Genomic DNA, 16,732 nt, shown 5'->3' on the forward strand with positions numbered 1-16,732 from the left:
ACCACATGTGTGTGAATACACACACTGTAATGCAAGTTATATTTCTTTGTTATGCTAGTTCAAAATAATGAAATTCGATTTGAACGAATTTCATTCGTTTATAATATTAAGAATAAATAAATATAATTTTCTTGAGGCTGATCGATAAGATAATGAAGGATCAGCTAAGTAAAGTAAACTGGGCAGTGCGCACTGCGCAGGCAGCATGGCGGCCTCAATAAAAGTCAACAGCAAATACATGAACTCTTGTTTCTTTTTTTTTCTCTTAGCTGTTCCACTTAGAGTTCGCCGTTGCTCCATAGCTGTGTTCGAAATCGTTCCCCATTCACTCACTCACTATTCCCTATATAGTGTTCATGATATAGTGCACTATTTAGGGAATGAACAAACGAGAATTCGGACACTAATGGTGCGTTTTATTATCCATCTGTCTCGGAGGTCCGAGGACGTAGCCTAGCGACACGCATGAACACGCCCCTTTTCCTCGGACGGCGAACTTGCTTGCTCGGATGTACTCAGAGGAGGCCGAGCAAGGATTCCAAGATAGAATTCAAGATGGCTGCGTTCACACTTGAAGTATGAACTGTTTTCATTGTGTTTGGACCACTTCGGTGGTTTAAATGGCAATTTCAATCACTCGTATTACTGAAATACCTTACTGCGTCTGTATCTCTGCCTACGGCCTATAGCCTACTTATTATGTGGTGCCTGGTTTTCTGCCAATGCTACCGCGACAACAGCTTTCCAGGTGGCGTCCATGTTTTTCTCCAACGACCGAGAGAAACATAATAATAAAACGCTTGAAGGTTGGGCGTGACGTCACATCCGAGGTCCGAGTCGGTTCGCAGAGAATACGCTGAACATTTCTAAACGTCATTTATGTCAGTCAATTTGTGTGATGCAGACAGATGCGCCCACATCCTATAAACAAACCGGGCACTCACAAGGAAAGCTGGAGGTTATATTGATGTTGAATCTTACATTTCCTGGATCAAGTTTTTTTAATAAATTTAGAATACTACATCTTCTATGTTAAATCCCAAATATATTTTTGACATTTCTTAACGAAAGCCAGAGACTCCATCATTAAAGGGGAACTATGCACTTTTTTGGATTAATTTACCTTAATATAACAGGTTAAGAGTCATTGTGATGGTTCTATAACACTTTATGGGTCGATTGGTCGCTGTTTCGACTCCCCCTAGCGCATCTTGGCGGAAAAAGGGAATATGCAAGTTTCTGCCGGTGACCCGCAGCCCACTCTCGCGGGATTCTCGGGTCTCGCAAAGCACCGAATTGCTTTACGACACTACAGCCCACAAACACGGAACATGTTACACCGAAATCTGCGACCTACCGAAAAGTGTGACCCCAGGGGGCGCTGTTGCATATTTTCTGCAGTATGCACAAGTTTGAAAGTAGACAGACATGACAAAAGCATACATAAACAAGATCACACCCCAACCAATTACCTTTTTATTAAAGGTGCTTAATAAATAATTTTGATTGATTTGATTAGCACTTTACAGACCCCTACAATGGATACGGCGTTCAGTACGGTCCTTCACCGTTGCTTCTTTACCCATAAAAAGCTAGGCTACTGTGTAAAATGCTGTTTAGAATTAATGTTAGTATCAAGAAAAGAAAGACCCACCGGTGGGGGGAGATCTTAGGTTTTATTTATGTTTTTGTTATAATGCACACGTGCATGTTGCAGAAAATGTACAACAGCGCCCCCTGGGGTCAAACCTTTCGGTGGGTCGCAGAATTCGGTGTAACACCGGCCTTACACTTTTCTCAGTTAAACACAGAAATCAACTAAATTCATCCCAGTGTTTGTTATATGTGAAATTAAGCAAAGAAAATACGCTTTCTCCGGTAACGCAGTCGTTCGCGACGCCTTTCTTCTTCGTCGTTTCTTCCATTTGTCTCTAACTCATGCTCCAATCTTTTATCTATCGATGCAGATGTTGTGGATGCAAAGGAATATATGATGCATCGCTGCTGCAACCTTTCAGATGATCACGATGAGTTTTATCCCGTTCTGCCGCCGTGCGTTCTGCGGTCAGACCAAAACAAACAGAGATTGACAGCGGCCGTCCTTATCCCGCCTCTTGATCATTTAGACCAGTGGTTCTCAACCTTTTTTGAGCAAACGCCCCCCCTGATCATAACCTGATCCTCTGGCGCCCCCCCAACAACCCCACTCACACTCGTGCTATATTGCTTAAAGGTGTCATTGCATCGTTTTTCTTTGATTTTGCGGTGGTCATCAATAGCAAAGACTGAGTCTGTTTTAGTGAAAAAAAATGCTCTGGTGCTCCTGTTTCTCTCTGTTCTAGTGTGGTGGAGGAGGTGGGCGGGGAGGAACAACAGGATTTTGGCTTTTACTAATGAATATTCATGACATGCAAATGTCTCATATCTGATTGGCTAAGAGCACTGTCCGTCATCATAATAAACCCAATTAAACTTCCAGAGACTCAGAGAGAGGGAGGAGAGAGAAAGACACACAGAGATGGAGATGGGGAGAGAGAGAAAGAAGGAGAGTGAGACAGAATGAGACACAGAGAGATCTCTTGGCCAAGAAAGAAGAATTGAGGAAGAAATGGTTGGATCGAACAATCATTCACCGTCAATCCCGCGACTCCCGGCCGTCACGACTCCCGTCGTGCCCTGGTCGCGGCGCCTCAGGCACCACGGGCACCGTTACCGCGGCCCTTGCACTGCGACCTTGGGAGACATGGGCGTGCCATGGCTCCGCGACTCCCGCCGTGCCCTGTGAATGAATGAATGGCACCGCGAAAACAGATGGCCCGCAGAGGCCTAATTAGGCCTATATATTTTGTATTTGAAATGCAACGGTCTGTTCGTGGAGACCACGCTCAGAGCAGCTGGAACTGAACATCAGCAAGAGGAAGGAGGAAAACAGGCTATGAAACAAAATTTCTTTTTTTTTTCTTGCTATCAGCCATGTTTGATTGTGTTGTTGGTTATTGAACTGTTAACCCCCAAACTTGGGTTATGTTTATCAGCGTTACTATTGAGATCATGACGATTGCTGATGTAACGGGAGTCCGGGCGTGTGCCGGACCGAACCGCGCTGTATGACCACTGTTAGACTGAGCATAGACTGAGCATAGACAGTAAAAGGTAGATGAGACAGTAGAGTGGTTAGAAACAAATAAATTAAAATAGGCTATTTATTTCAGGTAGCCTATTTCACCAAAAATATTTGAAAACCATGAAAGTTTAAAAATAAATCACGTCCCCAGCGCCCCCCTAGGTTGTCCCAACGCCCCCCATGGGGTGCCCGTTGAGAAACCATGATTTAGACCCAACGTCATATCCCGACCCTTGCAAGCCCACCCCCCTAAACCAGCCGGAGATTCTTCTGATGTCTGAGCGACACTGATGACCGCATATCGGGCATCAAGTGTGAACTAGAAAATGCATTTCCTGAAGGAAATGTGGTGAGTGCTGTAGTACAAAGTGAGTTTAAATAAAGCCACATAGATCAAGACATAAAGAAACTTTAAATGGCTTAAATCAAGTGAAGGGATTTGAACAGAGTTCAAAAGTCTAAATGGAATAAACATTGTAAACATGCACACCATTTAAAATAATGTAAATGGTTGGAAACAAATAAAGTGACAGCTGAATGAAAAGCGCAAAGCGTTGCTAAAAATGCAGAAACTTAAAACTGAAGATTCTGAAAGGTCAAGCACATTCCATTCAGCCATTCAGTGAACAAAAGGCAACAGGCTGAACTTTGGAACCGATCTCCTTCCTCACTTTTTCACCTAGAGACTCCATTCAATTTTTTAAATGTTCAGAATAGCGCTCTTCTTTTCAGATTTTATATATATTTTATACTTTAAGATATTCTACTTTTAAAATACTATCTTTTTTTAACACGGGAGACAAATGGGAGGACGGTTTAAGACGTAGGCTAACTAAATAAATTTTCAACTGTTTATCTTCGTTCAAACCATTTAATAAATCTACATACTTGTATCTTCAATAATATCTAAACGGATTTTCGATATAATTTTAACTTTTTTCAGAATCAGTTTTATTTTCATAGCGGCTTCGTTTTCAGCTGTTTAAATTGAAGACGTTTGCCCATTCTGACAATCCTACTTCTTAAAGGTCCCATGGCAGGCTACTTTATGGATGCTATAATATAGATATTAGTGGGCTCCAAACACAGTATTTGAAGACGTTCCCGAAATGGTGCAGAATTACAGCCACTACGAGCCACACATTGAGCTTTCCCCAAATGCCCCGTTTCGATGTCTGTCGCTTTAATGCAAATGAGGAGGAGAGAGGCGGGTCAAGGAGGAGGGTGGGGGTGCAGCCCTGAGTAGCTTGCAGCCACGGTACCATGCGCTCTGCTTACAGTGGATGTATCGCAATGGCGAGGCGCGCACAGCGTTTAGCCGTGTTCTGTAAATATTCTAGAACAAACGGTAGTCCTTGAGCTCTACGTATATCTAAATAATATCAAATTATGCATAGATATCTATATCATATCATATATATTATCAAGGCCAAAAGCTGTGTGAGCCTCCAGACGATATTATGAATCTCAAACGACCGTGTCGGGTACTCAGACGTCTCTGGTTCTTCCGCGTCCACATCAATCTGAAGTAGACTGAACCACGACATGGAGGAGAAAGGGATTGTTGCTTGCGGTTGTATCCCACCGGAGCCTCGCTGCCGAGGGACTCTCGCCTCGGCAGCGGTCAGCGCTCAGGCACCACGCCTCCTGCAGCGCCGTGGCGGTGGTCCCTCGGCAGCGGGAAGCGGGGCTCAAGTGGAAGACATTCGCGGCCAACAATCCCTTTCTCCTCCATGTCGTGGTTCATGTACTTCAGGGAGTAAAAGCCAAAGTTTCTTTCCCCCAATTCCTTCTCAACCATGGCCGAGATAACCCCCACTACGAGTCTCGTTGTGGAAATACCAGAGATGAGAGTCCGACGTGTTATGCGCCAACAGCAGAACGGTTATCCAAATAACAAGGAAGTGTACAACACTTGCGTTACAGTCCTATAGCTCTATATCTAAATAATATCATATAATACATAGATATGATAAGATATTAGGGCTGGCCTGAATTATTCGAATCAGTATTCAGAGCTTCGTTTTTGTTTTTTCACGTGCCTGACGTTACCAGAGCGAGGGAGGCAAACTATAAGCGAAGGAACTCTAATTTACTTGGACCTACTAATTAACGTTCAAAAGCTATTAAATCTTCAACAAAATATGCAGATACTGTCAAAATCGGTTCCAGGGAGTATAGGGATTATTAATGTTGTTTTTGATGGAATTTATTATTATGTTGTTTTTCTGGAACGAGTATTCGAATATTCGCTCGGAAAAACCAACAAAGCCTGAAAAATGGTATTCGGGCCAGCCCTATAAGATATCTATATCATATAATACATATTATTACGGCCAAAAGCTGTGTGCGCCTCCAGACGATATTATGAATCGCAAACGACTTCGTCGGGTTCTCCGACGTCTCTGGTTCTTCCACTTCCACATCAATCTGAAGTAGACTGAACCGTGCGCTGCCTGCTGCCCATTGCCGGGCGGTGGTGCTTTGCGGCGGTGGTGCCTCGCGGCAACCGGCAGCAGGCAGCATGTCGCAGTTCATGTACTTCAGGGAGTCAAAGCCAAAGTTCCTTTCCCCCCAATTCCTTCTCAACCATGGCTGAGAAAACCCCAACTATTCTCGTTGTGGAAATACAAGAGACGTCAAAGAACCGACGAGTTATGCGCCATAACACCAACAGCAAACACTTGCATTACAGCCACTAGTTTTAGCCACTGGGGGACCATAGGCAGGCTAGGGGAACTCATATTTCCGTAAGAAAATCTCATAAAGTGAGATGTTCATGCCATGTGACCTTTAAGGTAGAATTTTACTGCTTTAATTACTAATACCTACTTGTTATTGACTTGTAGCCAAATTCACTATATTACAGGTTTCATGTGAAATCTGCCATCTGTGCTGGCACTGCTGGATGTGTTCTTTCTTGCATAAAGTCTGATTATTGGCTCTATGTAATCCATTGCATCATTCAGATGTCCTTCAACAAGCCAATAAAAAGAGCCTTCCTCACCACCTCTTCACACATTTCCAGACACAGCTCAATAGAGAGTGAAAGAGTCCAGCAATGTTCTTTCGCTCCGTTCTCCTGTGTGGCCTGCACGCCCTCGCCCTGGCAGGTTTGCTTACCGAGCCTTCAGCTGACTCCAAGGTGAAGCTTGAGCGCGGCTCCTGTCCGTCCTTCTGGTATGAGTTTGACACCGACTGCTACAAATATGTTGCTAGCCTTTGGACCTGGGCCGATGCTGAGCTCTACTGCTGTTCTTTGGAAGCAAACCTGGTCTCTATCCATGGGGCCAGCGAAATTATCTTCATTTTGAGGCTGATACAGAACTTTGACCCAACCAAAGGGAACCACTGGATAGGACTCAGTGGTGTGCATAAAGAAGGCTCCTGGATATGGAGCGACGGGTCCCCAGTAGATGCAGCTTTTTGGGCAGAGCCAAACAACCATAAAGGAGCGGAGGATTGTGTCAACATGACATATTGGAAGGAGGGCAGGCCCGGAGTGGCTAATCGGGAGGACCGGGAACCCGGTGGGCCGGTCTGACCTTTGGGCCGAAAGGGCCGGTTTTCAATTCTTATTTTTATTTCTTTAGGGCCGCGGTGGTAAGAGCCGCACACTGCACCCAGTGCCCACTTGCCGCTGTATTTAGGTCACGCGATGAGCAAAGGTAACCCCCCTCCACACCTCAAGACTTCTGCGCAGGGGGCCGGTACGGGCCTGAAGGAGGGGGTGGGATTTCGTTGGAATGATTTGCCGTGCACAATGGTTGCTTCTTCTGTTTGTGGTTGTTTCTTCTTAGTTTCACTAACTTTACAGTACACGTTTAACAGACACAACCGGACTCGTTCATTCCTTCACTAAACTGACACCCGCTACCGCTCGCTCTCCTCGCTCGTCCGCTCGCCATTCTCGCACACACACATACACTACTCTTGTAACAATTACTAATTACAACAGTTAGCTGAACATTATAGGGTCCCGTTCTTCCACGCACGGTTTTTTTCAGTTAAACACAGAAATCAACTAAATTTGTCCCAGTGTTTGTTATATGTGCAAAAAATATATGATTACTTTCTCCGGAACGCAGTGGTTCGCAACGCCTTTCTTCTTCGTAGTTTCTTCTATTTGTCTCTAACTCATGCTCCAATCTTTCATCGATTGATGCAGATGTTGTGGATGCAACGGAATATATGATGCATCGCTGCATGATACTGATGTCTGAGTGACACCGATGTCCTCATATCGGGCATCAAGTGTGAATGAACGTCACGGTCGTACCTCCTGATATACAAATGCGGAGAAAGACGGCGACGTGAAATGAGGCTCCCAACTTGGCACTCATCTCATAGGGTATTCATTAAACGCTGGTACACGCTCTCTCTGAAGCTTACAATGATTGTAATGTTACGTACTTATTATTATTGGATTCAAGACATTTACAATGAACTCCTGGATGTAGCTGTCAACAAAAACGGTAGCCTAAATAACTTAGGTTGCTGTCTAGTGGTTACTGTCGGTATTGCTACTTGTGGTCACCAAAAATAAATTGCCACCATTGGTACTGAATTAGAATCCCAGTTGAGCACTGCCCTTTACCTTCAGACACATTCGGTTCCAAAGTAACACACTAAAAGCAAAATATGAATACATTTTTCCAGTTCATGAATTAATTACACACCCATATGATGCACATGAGATCACTCATGATCATTCTAATTAGCTAAATGGCAAGTAAATCAAATAAATCCTTATCCAACGTTAGACCCTTTTATTGCAAAAGTAGGATAAGCAAATAAGGCAATAAGGCAACAATAAGATGATTAATCTTAAAGGTTGTACAATGGTTCCTGATATTGCCGACACTTGATTCAAACCAAATATGTTGTTTGCATCACAAAAAGTACAACAGGCTGGAGCAGGCTGCAAGGTCGTCAATTATTTAGTTTAACTCCCATTAAAAATCTGAAATCGATTTTTTTTCATCAACAATTGAATAAATAATCAAATAAAGTACATGGTATGAGTAGCCAAGCACAACTTTCTTTGCTATGCTTTGTTTCGTTTTAAATTCAGTTTGTAAATATGTCTAGTTACACTGAGTCCACCAGAGGGTGCTGTTGGTCAAGAGACCTCTGAGCCTTCAGTCAGCCACATCACCAGTTTAGGGGTGTAAACTACAGGTTCCATGTGTAGTGTAGACAAAGTTTAAGAGCTAAAAATGTGGCTCGTTGGTCTAGGGGCATGATTCTCGCTTAGGGTGCGAGAGGTCCCGGGTTCAAATCCCGGACGAGCCCGGTAATTCATTTTTTTACCTCAAGAGAATATATCTTGAATATGCTACAAAAATGTCCCCAAATAAGCTGGAAGACAGAATGAGAAAGAAAGACTGCCACTTATTACACTATTCTCACTTGCTATTTAAATGCCCTGGAGCCTGCAAACATAAATATTGGTAAGACATTTAAGGGAACATCTGCTAAAGATAAATGCTCTAAAGTTTGCTGTTATCAAAGGACTTTCATATTTGTACCCTGAGCTCTAGCACATAATATTCTTGCCAAAATGCTTTCAACGTATTTTCTTCATGGGTTAATTAATATCTAAAATGCCTATTTAATACATGTAAGGTACAATACAATACAATATAAGGTTGACGAATACCTAAAACCTACTTTCCTTTTACAGCAACATCACTCTTTCTGGTCACCAGTTTACTCCTGATATGATAATATCAAAGTATGAGACAGTGATTAGCAATGGTCTTTGGCCACAATTTCAGTATTCTGCCCCTATAATTCTAAGAACATATGGATGCATAAATTTCACATAGGTTATCTCTATGTAACAACTATAACTTGACAATCAGAGCCAAGTAAGCAGCAAACTAAACATAATTTCACATGTGTGATGGTAGAGCAAGCCCATCCATCTTGCCAGAATAGTATCGGAGCACTACTATACTGTAACCACCAGGGGGTGCTGTTGGACTTAAGGGCCAGCTTGCCACATCAGCAGTTCTAAAAAACAAATCACAGAGCAGAGATGAGCAAAGCCACATGACTTTTAAACAAGTTAGAACCTAACCTATGTGGCTCGTTGGTCTAGGGGCATGATTCTCGCTTAGGGTGCGAGAGGTCCCGGGTTCAAATCCCGGACGAGCCCTCAGCTTTTGCATCAGTAGAAAGAGATGGATAGCAGTCTCTAACATTGAACTATGTAAAACCTGTACATCTTTCTTTCTTAGTGTTTAGAACTCTGTCAAAGGCACTATATCCTGTATTTCTGATGGCTTATTTATGGTGTTCATTAAACGAGGGGATGTGAAGGTTTTCCATCAATTGTTCTCGACCATCTTACTGGCATTTTCTTGGGAGAATTATATTTGTCAGATAGATATTGCAGAGATATTTCACTCTGCTATATCTGTGGCTGTTCATGTCGTATTTCAGCTTGATTACCTCTTTCATTGATGAGAGGAAGAGCTGTCACTGGTATCAATAGTGCATGGGTATCATGGCTAGAGCAACAATGGCTCTCTGACATAATCCAGATAAGTTCAAACTTTATTGATCGCAGACTAAAAATGTGGGTGCCACAGCAGCAAGCTCCAATTTACAGAGCAAGTGAAGCCCTTGTTTCAGTTGGAATTTGAACACTGGGGAATAAAATAAAACAGTTTTGGTTTTAGAGTTCTATAATTCAAGAGAAGGAGGGGATAGGTGTTTCATTGAGACTGAGTTGTTATCCCCATGGTAACAACCCACTGAAACCTGTGACATATGTTTTTTTTAACGACTTTACTAAGCTACCTATATGCTGCATCGCGAACGTCTGAGTTCATCTAGACACAGCCTAACTTTCCTCCCCCGCCCCCCAACACCCCTTTCACGCACTTATTCAGGCCCGCCGCTCCCTATACGCAGAGTGGGTAGGGCACCAAGTACCTGAGGGGGCACCAAAATTTAAGGTTTTGTAAAAAAAAAAGACATTATTGAATTAAAAAACTATGTTAATTAGTTATGAAGCGGCCCACCGTTGTTTGTTCTTAATTGTATAACCTATCACTCAATTTCGGCAAATTATGTATGGTGTACGTCCTTGCAATTAAAAATAGTGAGTAGCATTGTGTAGCCTCTTATCCTAGCTAGCTTTGTTGTAAAAGTGGAAGGGGTGAACCTAGTCAACAGAAAATATAGGCTACTATTAGCCTAATTTAGTTGATAAAATATCGTAAAATGAAGGCTAATTAATATAATATATTGTGGCAGCCATGGGCGTGGACAATTGAACAATTGAATAAAAAATCCAATAAAGTACATGGTACGAGTAGCCAAGCGCAACTTTCTTTGCTATGCTTTGTTTTGTTTTACATTCAGTTTGTAAATATGTTTACCTACACTAAGTCCTCCAGAGGGTGCTGTTCGACAAGAGACCTCTGAGCCTTCAGTCAGCCACATCACCAGTTTAGGGGTGTAAACTACAGGTTCCATCTGTAGTCTATGGACAAAGTTTGACAGCTAAATATGTGGCTCGTTGGTCTAGGGGCATGATTCTCGCTTAGGGTGCGAGAGGTCCCGGGTTCAAATCCCGGACGAGCCCTGTATATTATTTTTTAACCTCTCAAGATAAGAGATCTTGAACATGAAACAAAAGGTCCCCATATTTTAAGCAGAAAACAGAATGAGAGTCACTTATTATGCTATGCTCACGTGCTCCTACAAGGAGAAAAATCTGGGGAAGACATTTAGGGGAAAGGTTTACTGTTATTCAATGACTTTCAGATTTGTACCTGAGCTCTACCAAATAAAATTCTTACCAAAATGCTTTCAACATATTCTTATGAACAAAAAGCTATTTCATGCTTCATCTTTTCACTGTTTTTAATTGATAATTAATGCCTAAAATACCTAGTTTATACATGTTTAATAAGTGGTTGACAAATTCCCAAAACCTACTTTTCTTTTACAGCAACAGCACTCTTCATGATCACGGATTTACTCCTGATAGGACAATATCAAAGTATGAGACAGTTATCCGCATACCTTCTTTAGCCAGAAAAAATATCTCTGCAAGCCCAATTACAGTTCTTTTATGCTTATTAAAGAATGTACAATTTCAGTATTCTGCCCCTATAAATCCAAGAATATATGGATGCATACATTTCCCATAGGTTACCTATACTGTAACCGCCAGGGGGTGCTGTTTGACTTAAGGGCCAGCTTGCCACATCAGCAGTTCTAAAAACTGAATCACAGAGCAGAGCTGAGCAAAGCCAAGTGAGCTTTAAAGAGGTAACAGCCCATCCTATGAGGCTCGTTGGTCTAGGGGCATGATTCTCGCTTTGGGTGCGAGAGGTCCCGGGTTCAAATCCCGGACGAGCCCACAGATTTTGCATCAGTAGAAAGTGATGGATGGCAGTTTCATAGTTCAAATATTGAAACATAGTAAACCTGTATAATTTTCTTTCCTAATGTTGATAACACTGTCCATGGCACTATATCATGCAGTTCTGATGGCTTCTTTATTGTGTGTATAAAAACAAATTGAAAATATAGTTGCAATAACCCATGACTGGGTCCTGTGCTGTATGGAGTATGGTGGTGGCCTAATGAATACATAATGGTAAACATTATTTTAAGTCATGCCATGTCTCACAGAACAGTTGGTTGAGGTTGGACTTGAACCAGCATGGTCATGAGTTGCGCAATACGCCTACACTAAATGGACATGCAGATTGCCAAGGGCAGAATAGAGTATATTTGGACTTGGAGGTATGGTCAGCTTGGTCGGTACGGTAAAATGGCATTGGTATTCCTTAAAAATGGGTTTGCTGGAAGTCAATATTTCAAAACAATCAACAATGTTTTTAAAGAAAAATGTGTCAAACTCTACAGTCACACTGATGGTTGCTATTTAAACATCTGAGATATTCAATTATTTCACTTTGAAATGTACTCTTAAGTCTATGGCCTAATTGCTATGAATTTCACACCATAAAGTCGCACAGTCACCTAGTACATGTGTGCCGAGTATGCAGCCTTTACCACTGCCGGTACATAATGGTCTGACCATATGGATGTGATTTGAAAATTGTTCATCATGATGAATGGTGCATGTATAACAAGGCTCATGCATGTTACATGTGGTCCATAGTAGTGTTAAATGTTCTTTTCCCTCTCTCTCCACCTCATCCCTCACTCTCCACCTCAAGCTGGTGTGTGGTGAGCGTTCTGGCGCCGTTTGGCTGCCGTGCATCACCCAAATGGGTGCTACATACTGGTGGTGGTTAGTGAGGTTTCCCCCCCCCCCCCTTCACTGTAGGCGTCTTTGAGTGTCTAGAAAAGCGCTAAATAAATTCAATGAATTATTATTATTATTATGTTGCACCTTCCTAGTAGTAATGGCTGCCTGTTGAAAGGCTGAACTTCCAGCTTATTATAGCTCTACCTATGCGTTGTTCTGGCCCATCTTTTGATTCCCTTGCTCATTTTACTTGTTCTACAAGCCTTTTATAACTTTTGGAGCCAAAAAGTCAGGTTAAAAATAATCATAATACTAACGAATACAATAGGGTTCCTACTTTTTTTACAGGACCCCTAATAATAATACTATCAATTACAATAGGGTTCCAACTTCATATGTTTTACGTAGGAGCAACCAAATATAGTTGCAACCAGCCATGACAGGGTCAAACTGATGAGGATTATGGTGGCCCTTATGAGTACCCATTGGTATACATTATTTTATGTAATGACACGTCTCACAGAATGGTTGGTCTTGGTTGGACTTAAGCATGGTCATGAGTTACGCAATACCACTGTACTACATGGACAAGTAGACTTCCAAGGGCAGATTAGACTATATTTTGAGAAATAGAAGTCTCTCTGCCGTCGGACCATATGGGTTGCGGTTTGAAAGTTGTTCATCATGGTGTATGGTGCATGCATATAACGTTTCATGCATAGTGCACCTCCCTAGTGGTAGTGGTAGTGACAGCCTGTCGAAATGTTGAACTCCCTGGCCTTGTTATAGCGCCACCTATGTGTTATTCTAGCCCATCTTTTGATTCCCTTATTTATGAATTTCTACAAGCCTGACAATTTTATAACCTTTGAGGCAAAAAAGTCAAATATATATTTTTTAAATAAATAATGTTACTAACGAATACAATAGGTTTCCTACGTTCTCCATAGGACAGGTAACCAGGGGATGTGAAGGTTTTCCATCCCAGCGTGCAGCTGTCCGGTGTATCCCGACCAAACGTCAGGGGGGCAGAATACGAGGGGGACGGAGCGCAGGTGGTCTTCCAGGCCTGGACTTTACCCCAGCATCCCGGCAACTGCCCTGTGCCTGCAAACCAAGACTCAGATTTGTACCCTGGGCTCTACCACATAAAATTCTTACCAATATGCTTTCAACATATTTTTAAGATCAAAGAGCTATTTCATGCTTCATCTTTTCATTGTGTTCTTATTTGATATATAATACCTAAAATACCTAGTTAATACATGGTTAATAACAGGTCGACGAATACCCAAAACCTACTTTGCTGGTTTACTTTTACAGCAACACCAGCAAACTAAACATCATTTAACATCTGTGATGGTAGAGAAAGCCCATCCACCTTGCCAGAACAGAGTATCGGAACACTACTATACTGTAACCACCAGGGGGTGCTGTTTGACTTAAGGGCCAGCTTGCCACATCAGCAGTTCTAAAAAACAAATCACAGAGCAGAGATGAGCAAAGCCAAGTGAGTTTTAAACAAGTAACAGCCCAACCTATGAGGCTCGTTGGTCTAGGGGCATGATTCTCGCTTAGGGTGCGAGAGGTCCCGGGTTCAAATCCCGGACGAGCCCTCAGCTTTTGTATCAGTAGAAAGAGATGGATAGCAGTTTCATAGTACAAACATTGACCTATATTAAACCCATATATTTGTCTTTCTTAATGTCTAGAACACTGTCCATGGCACTATATCATGCAGTACTGATGGTTTTTTTATGGTGTGCATAAAAATAAATTGAAACAACGGGATATGAAGGTATTACATCAATTATTCTGTACCATGTTACTGGTATTTACACTTGGGAGAATTATATCTGCAACCCAGGGTATTCAGATAGATATAGCAGAGATATTGCACTCTGCTATATCTGTGGCTGCTCATGTTGCTTTATGTATTTTAGCTTGATTTCCTTGATCATTGATGAGAGAAAAAGCTGTCACGGATATTAATAGCGCAATCATGCCCAGATAAACAATGGCTCTGACATAATCCAGATAAGTTAGAACTTTATTGATTGAATATTTGACCTGTGATTCGAAATTTGGATGCCCCAGCAGCAAGCTCAAACTTAAAGACCCAGTGAACTCATGTTTCAGCTGGAATTTGAAAATAAATAAATGAAGAAGCTGAGAGTTCTATTCTTCGCGGGAAGGAGGGGGTAGGGGTTTCATTGAGACTGAGTTGTTATCCCTAGGGTACCAATCCACTGAAACTTGTGACGACTTTACTACGGTCTTACCAACATGGACACACCTGATCTCGGAAGCTATGCATGGCCGGGCCTGGTTAGTACTTGGAAGGGAGACCGCCTGGGAATACCAGGTGATGTAAGTGGTGTCGGATGTTGGCCAATAGGTGGCACTCTTCCCTCTGGCCTTAGGGGCCACTCACACTAGGGCCGCGGCCCCGTGCCCGAGCTAATTTGCATACTAAAGTCTAGAACGTTTGGCTAGTGTGACCACGCCATCCGTATTCCAGCACGGAACAGCCCCTTGGCCACAGCACACTTGGGAGAGGTGTGCCGTGGCCAAAGTACAGATGCTAATGAGATGACGCGCGGATACGCAACGTGAGCTGGATGACGTAGTCCTTGCGTGACACTTCTTTCTTTATAGGTCCATAACAATCATTTTAAACAATGGCGGCAAGCGGTTCACGAGTGGGTTTACGTTGGTGCGATAGTGAAGTCGAGTGTTTACTTGAAATTTTGGCAGACGACGGCATTCAATCGCAGCTGGACACTAGCCTGGTTCTACCAGACTCTCGTACTTCACTTCATTTCATTTGTACAGAGAGTCTGGACCTAATCAATTGACAAACGTTAACTCACTTGAAGGCGGGTGTCTCAAACGCAGGTTGTACACAAACCAAACACCTTGCGCGTCTGCACGAAAATGTCCGGCTTTAACTTCTCAATATTCGGCAGCGTTGCCAGAACAGACCGAATAGCTTCGCTCGCATCGTTCTCCATTGTCTTCTTACTACCGACCTAAAACAACTCAAACTGGCACACGACTTTATCGTCATTGTTCTCAGACACGCCCTCTGTTCGCTGATTGGGCGCACGCTGTGATAGCGCAGAAAACCAAATTACATAGAGCAGGTCCAGACCTAGTACTGAAGGGAAATTCAAATTGAGCGGAAGTACTTAGGCGGGCGGAGCCAGGCTAGCTGGACACCACGCTTGGTGATAAAATATTTATCGTATTACGACGTGATGACGCATGTATGAAGGAGCAATCGTGCCCAGGCCACGGCCTTTGGGAGCAGTGTGACCACGGGCCAGCGGGGGGAACGGGGAGGGGGGGAATCGTGCTGAATCTTCCTGTAGCACGGAACAGGCAAACTTGCCTAGTGTGAGTGTGCCCTAAACATCAATCCCGATGCCCCAGTGCAGTGACGGGGACACTGTGCTGTGGAAGGCGCCGTCCTTCAGAGGAGACGTAAAACCGAGTTCCTGACTCACTGAGGTCATAAAATATCCCAGGGCACTTAACGCAAAGAGTAGGGGTTTCCCCGGCTTCCTGGCCCATTCAATCTGGCCCCCTAATCATCCCCCTATATAATTGGCTGACTCATTGATTCCCTCACTCTCCACCTCAAGCTGGTGTGTGGCGAGCGTTCTGGCGCAGATTGGCTGCAGTGCATCACCCAAGTGGGTGCTACACACTGGTGGTGGTTAGTGAGGTCCCCCCTTCACTGTAAAGCATCTTTGAGCACTATATAAATTCAATCCATTATTATTACTAAGCTAGCAATATGCTGCACCGCGAACATCACCGCGGTGGAACGATCCTGCAGATATGCCCTCTACAACACCCGCAGGATCCGGCCCTTCCTCACGAGGGAAGCAGCTCAGCTCCTGGTCCAAGCGCTGGTCATCTCCCGCCTCGACCACTGCACCTCTCTCATGGCTAGACTTCCCGGCCTCTGTGATCAAACCTTTGCAGCGTATCCAGAACGCTGCAGCACGACTCGTGTTCAACCTAACAAAATTCTCCAATGTGAGCCCCCTTTTCTGTGACCTCCATTGGCTCCCTGTAGTAGATCGCATCAGGTTCAAGATGATGATACAAGGCGGTCAATGGAACTGCCCCTGCCTACCTCCAAGCATTGGTCAGACCACACACCCCAGCTCGAGCGCTCCGCTGAACTACTTCCGCTGGACGCCTGGTACCGCTGTTGCTAAGAGCAAACAAAGGTCGATCATCAAAATCACAACTCCTCTCTGGGTTAGGTTCTCGTTTTCATTCAATTCAGCTTTATGTGATTTTTAAGTGAAAGGCTATAATTAAAGTAAACAATATGGAAAATTTGGATC

The 16,732-nt window shown here is 43.3% G+C and overlaps 5 non-coding genes across 5 annotated transcripts; all 5 read left to right on the plus strand.

Moving 5' to 3' along the window:
• The first annotated feature begins 8,347 nt into the window (after positions 1–8,347).
• trnap-agg (transfer RNA proline (anticodon AGG)) lies at positions 8,348–8,419 on the plus strand. Its single transcript has one exon. It is a non-coding gene; the product is annotated as a tRNA-Pro (tRNA).
• Positions 8,420–9,215: 796 nt separating this feature from the next.
• Positions 9,216–9,287, plus strand: trnap-agg (transfer RNA proline (anticodon AGG)). The gene has a single exon. It is a non-coding gene; the product is annotated as a tRNA-Pro (tRNA).
• Positions 9,288–10,652: 1,365 nt separating this feature from the next.
• Positions 10,653–10,724, plus strand: trnap-agg (transfer RNA proline (anticodon AGG)). The gene has a single exon. It is a non-coding gene; the product is annotated as a tRNA-Pro (tRNA).
• A 711-nt stretch (positions 10,725–11,435) lies between these two features.
• On the plus strand, positions 11,436–11,507 carry trnap-ugg (transfer RNA proline (anticodon UGG)). The gene has a single exon. It is a non-coding gene; the product is annotated as a tRNA-Pro (tRNA).
• Positions 11,508–13,912: 2,405 nt separating this feature from the next.
• trnap-agg (transfer RNA proline (anticodon AGG)) lies at positions 13,913–13,984 on the plus strand. The gene has a single exon. It is a non-coding gene; the product is annotated as a tRNA-Pro (tRNA).
• Positions 13,985–16,732: the final 2,748 nt, after the last annotated feature.

This window comes from Gadus morhua, chromosome 9, assembly GCF_902167405.1.
Source record: "Gadus morhua chromosome 9, gadMor3.0, whole genome shotgun sequence".
NCBI classification, from domain to species: domain Eukaryota; kingdom Metazoa; phylum Chordata; class Actinopteri; order Gadiformes; family Gadidae; genus Gadus; species Gadus morhua.